Here is a 7,680-nt window from a genome sequence, read left to right on the forward strand (position 1 = left end):
CTACAGCCCACAACTAAGAGAGCAGTCGCTACCATGACTGACCCTACTGGTCAACATCCGGACTGGTACTTTGATTCCCCAAATGTAGAACCTCCTCGTGAGCATAGAGTGAGATGCAAGTGTCTAAGAAAGACTAAAGATGTTGTCCTAAATGAGGACAGCTTGCTTCGGGAAGACTCAGAAGACACGATGGGGAGAAGAACACCCATTGGAGTCTCCACACTCCTGGACCTGGGTGGTCTTTTTGATGAATCTCAGAATGAGGAAGCTAGGCATGAGAAGGTTGCTCAGATTCCTCAAGGGCCATCTTCATTTGAAGAGGATGGCTTTGAGGACTCCTTTGACCATTTCATAGAACCAGGCCCTCCAATGTTTCAGGTGTTGAGACACCTAACCCTAACCCGTAATACCCAAAGGAAATTGATCAATTGGGACTTGGTGGTTAGAAATAAATGGTTGTCATTGGGGATTCAAACCACCAAGTCCCAATCAATCAATTTCCTTTGGGCCCATTTTCGCCATGCACAGGCTCTTATAGAAAAGACTATACCACTATTAGATCTGGTAGTGGAGAAGCTTGTACTGTCCTTTGGGATTAAACAGTAGGGGGAATAACTCAAAGGGAACCACGGTGAAAAGTGTTTAGGCTGCCCTTAGGAGTGCAAAGAAAAAGTTTCCCTATTTGGAGATTTGGATTCCTCTGGTTAATTTCTCTGATAATCTTCCTGAGGAGGAAAGGGAGAATCTTCAACTTCTAAATTACCACCTTGAGAGGAACATGCCCTTCAATCCTCTTCTGCTGGACAGATTCTTTAGGACACCTGAGAGATCAGCTCCAGCACAGATCACAGAGGACCCCCTCCCTCCTACTACATCCACCCCTCAGGAAAATAGGCCAAGGTCTCCCACCATCCCAGGGAGCCAAGGTTCACAGCTGACTCCACTCTCAGCTTCCCTATCCAGCATTATGAGGGACCAAGATGAGGATCAACCTGCAAGATGATTGCCAGGAGCTTACTGTTATGACAGGTACAACAATGGCGCTGCTGCTAAAACACACAGTTCAGTCTCAAATTGATTTTAGCAGAGTTGTCACAGACACAGGTGACAGCACAACACTAGTACACACACCCACTCACAGACTTATTGGACACATTAACACTACAAGCAAGATTAAAAAATTGGAGCATGTCAGTCAAAGAAAATGGTTTATTCTGGGGGACTCAAATGTTGCAAGGTTTCCCCTATTTAAAATTCCCAATCTACAAATAGATGTCTTTCCAGATAAGAAGTGTATTGGCCAAAATTGGGCCTGTTGAAAAAGTAACCCTATCTCTTGGTATTAATAATAGGATTCAAATGTCCCAAACCTCAATCAAAGAACTACAGAGGCTTCATAGAACTGCTTCAATTAAATTTTTAAAGGCGGACATTTGGATTCCTGTTATCAGCTTTTCTAGGAGCCTCCCTCAGCAGGACCAGGTTCATTTACATGCTCTAAATAAATATATTACAGTTTTTCTCAATTGGTTTGGTACATTTCTCACATCAGAATTGAAATTCTCAAAAGTTCTTGTTCAATTGTCACATCATCATGCCATTTGTGCAGATGAAAAAGGCAGTTTCTCATTGCATTGAACAAATTGCAAATGCTTTTGTCCATCCATGCAAATGATTGTGTACAATTCTCAGTTTTTTCGTACATTATCAATTGCTTTTGTCATGCTAATCAAAATGCTTTGTTATAGGAATCTATCAAATAGTCTCTTTCCCCAAAACATTTAGGCTATAGTTCATCATATAAGTCTTCACATGCAAAATGATTTACCAAGCCATCATAACATGTCAAGCATATATACATTTCCATAAGACATTTGTCTGTAAATATGATCTAAATTGGTAAATTCCTCCCAGGTGAATCTAGACTTTCTCTAATGAAAAGAGTTGATCAACCAATGATCGACAGTTTTCTGAATGAGCTCAAGGGAGCATCTCATGAACAATCTACTGGGGAGTATATAGGTAACCAGAGCACAATAGAAAGTTACAATGTCTGACAATGGAAGGACAACAGCCAAGAAGAAGGAGAGGAAGAGGGGTGAGGCTGCGTGGTGGAGGAGTAGGAAGAGGAAGAGGCAGAAGAGGCGGACACATGCGTGTTCCTGATGAAATCAGAGCAACACTTGTAGACCATGTTTTGAATCATGGGCTGACTATGGCTGAAGCGGGGAGAAGGGTGCAGCCAAATGTTGGCAGAACAACTGTGTCCTCAATTATTCAAACTTTCCGCAGAGAGAACAGGTGTGTAATCTAACAGTATGTGCTGAATTACATGGAGTTTACTGTATTTACATGTCAATACAGTAATGCCCCATAGAAAATTACAGTAGCCTATTCCACTGATGCTCTATACAATGCCATTGTGTCTTCCTCAAATTTGTTTTGGTTGACATTTCTATTTCCCACATAGGACTGCAAGACAAGTACACAGGGGTGGTAGAGGGCGGATTTTCACACCACAGCAGGAGATGGCTATCTGCAACATTGTTGTGGAAAACAACGCCATTACACTAAGAGAGATACAGACTACTATTTTGCAGGACAACGACACATTTGCAAACATCCAAACAGTCAGTATCTCTACCATTGATAGAGTGCTAAAAAAACAACACATGCGCATGAAACAGCTATACACTGTCCCATTTGAAAGAAATGGTGAGAGGGTGAAGGAGCTGCGCTACCACTTTGTCCAGGTACAACTTTTATTCCAAAACCATATATAGATATGTCCTCGTTTGTAAGTCGCTTTGGGTTTACAGTAAAAGGTGTCTGCCAAATGCAATGTAATGTAAAGATGTACACTACACTACTGTAAGTGTGGCATTTGCACACATGCTATGGCTGTAGAAAAGAAGATGCAATATGTCATATACGTTTGATCTAACTTCTTTTGCAAATGCATGTAATGCAGTAATTCCAAAAATAACATTTTGTCTTCTGTATTTAGCGCATGATGGAACTGGAAGCTAGTGAGCCACCCTGTCACTTCATTTACATGGACGAGGCTGGCTTCAATCTGACAAAGCGCAGAAGACGGGGTCGAAACCTTATTGGACATCGAGCCACCATTGATGTGCCAGGCCAAAGGGGTGGCAACATAACTATGTGTGCCGCAATATCAGATAACGGTGTGCTGACACACATTCCACTGATGGGTCCATACAACTCTGAACGTCTAATAGCATTCCTAGACACTTTGTTCAGGGATCATATCCTAGGTGGCCCAGCCGAGAATATGGCCCAGCCCAAATATGCCATAATATGGGACAATGTAAGCTTCCACAAGTCAAACCTAGTAAGGCAGTGGTACGCAAACCATAACAGAATGGTGATGGAGTTCTTACCACCATACTCCCCATTCCTCAACCCTATTGAGGAATTTTTCTCAGCCTGGAGGTGGAAGGTGTATGACCGAGAGCCACACACACAAGTGACCCTTCTGGCTGCAATGGATGCAGCATGCCAAGACATTACTGCAGATTCCTGCAGAGCATGGATTAGGCATGCAAGAAGATACTATCCACGCTGCCTTGCACGGGAGGACATCAGGTGTGACGTGGATGAGAATTTGTGGCCTAACAGACAGGAACGGGAAGAAGCTGAAGATCAGGATTGAGATTAGAATTTGGGGAGTTGTTCATATTTTTTTGTTTACCTACTGTATGACCTATGTTTATATTTTTGACCTATGTTTACTTACGTATTGTATTTCACCTTTGTTATGTGCAGTGCTGTCTTTTTTTTTTCTTTACGCACTGCAATGTCAATGTTTGCCAATAAAGAAGTCATTCTGTAAATGTGAATCTTGTCTTTTCCAATCAATCTTACACATATACATTATATGAGGTCAAATGTACAACACTTGTCATCACACCTAAACCACATTTTACATCAACATGTCCCTCCAAAGTGCACTATTCAATTGCCAACATGACTAATGAATTTGACTGTCTTATCCGTACACAATGACACAATGATTAAACATTCTGATGGCACTGACAAGTATATTGACACAAAAACTTGCTTTTGAGGGATGGACTAAGGATTTTGAGCAAGAGACTGGCTTTTGCAGGTGATCCACGGTGTTTTGCTATTTGTTCAAACTGTTTTGAGAAATGCACTTGATCTTCTGCAAATTGCAAGAATGATTGGAAAAATGTACCAAAGTGATTGAGAAAAACTGTAAAACGGAGAGACACACGGAACTACGGACGGAAACCATGGGACAGCGGGAGAAAGCCCAACCGATAGTAGGATATGCATCGCGGAGGGGAACGCTCCCTACCACAAACGGGCCAACATCGGAAAATGACACACCAGAAACCTCGCCATATGCAGGACAACCACGAGAAGTTGAGGAGGAGCCCACGACAACGTGGGTAACAACCCCTTTTACAAGCCCCACGAGGGAAGGCATGCGGACGGTAATGCAGAAGCACTGCAGACATCCCGGTGGGGCGTACTACATCCCGTTAACCCCAGAAGGAACGAGCAGCGACACTACACCTGAAACACCACGATTGAAACCAGGACGATGAAACATTTAAAGACAAGGGGGTCGTAAACCTCTCCACCCATTTTCGGCCAAACCAACAACAATTAGCCCTCTTAAACAGGGGACTCTCTTTTGTCCCAACGACAACCGCGTCTAGGGCAACACGACAGGCAATAGCAGTAGACCTGTACAAATATCATAGACGCCTCAAATTGACCTCGTATTTTGGACCACAACCCCCACGGGAGATCAAGCCCTTTGTGGGACCATCCACATGGGAACCTGATATCTCCAAACTACCACCACAGTTACTGGAATTGATGAGTGAGGATGGAAAGACACTCGGTAACCTAAGATACATACCAGAAAGCCCCAATTTACCACCGGGGGAAGAGCAGGCACTGAAGGAACTGAGAAAAAACCAAGAAATAGTTATTAAACCTGCGGACAAAGGCAGCGCCATAGTTCTAATGGACTTACGGGACTATGTCACAGAAGCACTGCGCCAACTCCATGACAGACAATATTACATTCAATTAGCAAAATCGATGTACAGGCAAACGGCAGAAATGATAGCAACGGAACTGGAAGGTTTGTATAAATCAAAAATCATAACAAAAGATCAACATAAATACCTACTGGGACCAAAACCACCCCGCCCCAGGTACCTCCTCCCTAAAATACACAAACCACAGGCAAAATGGACAATCCCGGATCGCATCCCACCTGGCCGACCTATAGTTTCAGATTGTGGGAGTGAAAGCTATGGGATAGCGGAATACCTGGAACACTTTCTAACCCCCCTGTCAACACAACACACGAGTTACATAAAGAACACGCAACATTTCCTGGCCAAAATTAGAACACTGAAACTACACGAACCTTGCTTTCTTTTCACAATGGATGTATGCAACCTGTATACAAACATTGAAATCCCACTGGGACTGAGTGCCATCCGAAGAATGCTAGACCGCCATCCGGACCCCAACCGACCAGATGATTGCCTTATGAGACTGCTTGAAATAAGCCTCACGAGAAATGACTTTGTTTTTCAGAAACAATTTTATTTACAAATTAAGGGAACAGCTATGGGAAAACGGTTTGCACCGGCATATGCAAACATATACAATGCAGAATGGGAAGAGGAGATCTTCAAGAAATGCAAACAACGCCCCCTTATATATCTGAGGTACCTTGATGACATCTGGGGCATCTGGTCGCACTCCAAAACGGGCTTTGACGACTTTGTAGAGACGATGAATCAACACCACACCTCAATCAAAGTGGAAGCCACCCTAAAGGACAAGGAGATAGATTTTCTGGATATAACAACTTTCAAAGGTCCGAACTTCCTGCAGACAGGTACACTTGACACAAAAATGTTTTTCAAACAGACAGATTCACACGCACTCCTCCATAAACAAAGTTTTCACCCTAAACATGTGTTAAAGGGGATTGTTAAATCCCAATTATTAAGGTTCTCCCGCATTTGTACACACAAACAGGACTGTGACGATGCGAGGAAAGTTCTTTTCACAGCCCTCAGGAGGAGGGGCTACTCAAGAGGCTTCCTCCGTAAAATCAATCAGTCCGTGGAGATGACTACAACGAGGGAGAACCTTGAAACAAAACAGGATCTCCCTCTTGTGGTCACTTACTCCACTTTTGGAACACGGGCAACCCGCACACTACGGGAGAATTTCAGGAGAATCCTGAAAAACACAATGTTAGACAGATTATTTAGGGTGATCCCGGCCTACAGAGGAAACCCAAACCTCAAACAACTTCTGGTACGGGCGAAATTACCAGAAAGAACCGGTAGAAGTCTCCTAGGTTCACGAAGATATTCATCAATTACGGACCCAATTACAAACCACGGCTTTCAGTTACCAAAACATATCCCACTAACACAAACTAATTGCATTTACATTGTCAAGTGCACCAAATGTGGGAAGGCTTATGTAGGGGAGACAGGCAACGCGGTAAACACCAGACTCACCCAACATAGGTATACAATTAGGAAGAACGAGGGCCGATCATCACATTTAATCACCCATTTTCAGGACCACGGCATAGAACATTTTACCGGCTACCCACTGGAACATGATCCAACATGGACTCCAGCACAGAGACGGAAGAGGGAGAGGTGCTGGATCCACAAGCTTCATAGCTACTTCCCAGTGGGTCTCAACAAATGGCGCCCAGTGTAATTATCCTGGAAAGCAACAGGAATATGGAAGGACCAAACGGAGAGAGACACGTTATCCCCACAGATCTTTGGAATTGAGACATTGGGTTTAAACTGTGGCCCACAAGGACTGGGAAGGAGGGGTTCGGAAGGGTTTGTTTCGGTTTACGTTTGTATATAATACATATTTTAACTTTACTAACATGTTTAGAGATGTTTTCGATCCCCATACGTGGGTTGACTTGCTTTGTGGAATTCTGTAATTAAAAAAGTGATTACTGCGTGTACGAGATAGCAAGGGTAGTTCTATAGAGGTGGTTTGTACATTTGATAACATCTATAAGTTCCTATTGGGTGATTTTACAAGCACGGATCTGTATATACTGTAAAAGACACGAGTTAAGGCATGGTTCTGTTGATTTGCAATGAATAAAATATTAATAATAATAAAAAAGAGGAAAATTCAGTACCAATGAATCTTGTGTTGAAGGAAGATAATGATGGAGGATTGATCCTTACCACTCCTCGGTTAAAAAGTCTGGGGCAGGGTTTTCCATGACGACTCCTTCCGATAACTTTTCAACACATAGGACTGTTCCGACACTGATAATAAAAGAAAACAGATAAATAAATAAAATTGTTTTTTTTAAAAAAAAAAAAAAAAAAAGGGGAGACCACAGGTGCGTGATGATGAACTCTCAGGCCTTGCAGAGACAGAGGGTGTAGCTAGCTAACCATACTTACGGGTGCGACTCATTTCCGGAACTGCTCTCAGCAACTTAAAATACACACCCGAGAGTCCCAATTTACCACAGGAAGAGGAGCAGGCACTGAAAGAGCTGAGGAAAAACCATGAAATAGTCATTAAACCTGCGGACAAAGGGAGTGCCATAGTATTAATGGACCTACGGGATTATGTTATGGAAGCACTGCGCCA

At 43.0% G+C, this 7,680-nt stretch overlaps 1 long non-coding RNA gene across 1 annotated transcript; it reads left to right on the plus strand.

The window, feature by feature from the left end:
* The first annotated feature begins 2,385 nt into the window (after window positions 1-2,385).
* LOC130527246 (uncharacterized) lies at window positions 2,386-3,863 on the plus strand. The gene is made up of 2 exons (XR_008950960.1): window positions 2,386-2,753; window positions 3,008-3,863. It is a non-coding gene; the product is annotated as an uncharacterized LOC130527246 (long non-coding RNA).
* Window positions 3,864-7,680: the final 3,817 nt, after the last annotated feature.

The sequence above is a fragment of the Takifugu flavidus genome, chromosome 1 (genome assembly GCF_003711565.1).
Source record: "Takifugu flavidus isolate HTHZ2018 chromosome 1, ASM371156v2, whole genome shotgun sequence".
Taxonomy (NCBI): Eukaryota; Metazoa; Chordata; class Actinopteri; order Tetraodontiformes; family Tetraodontidae; genus Takifugu; species Takifugu flavidus.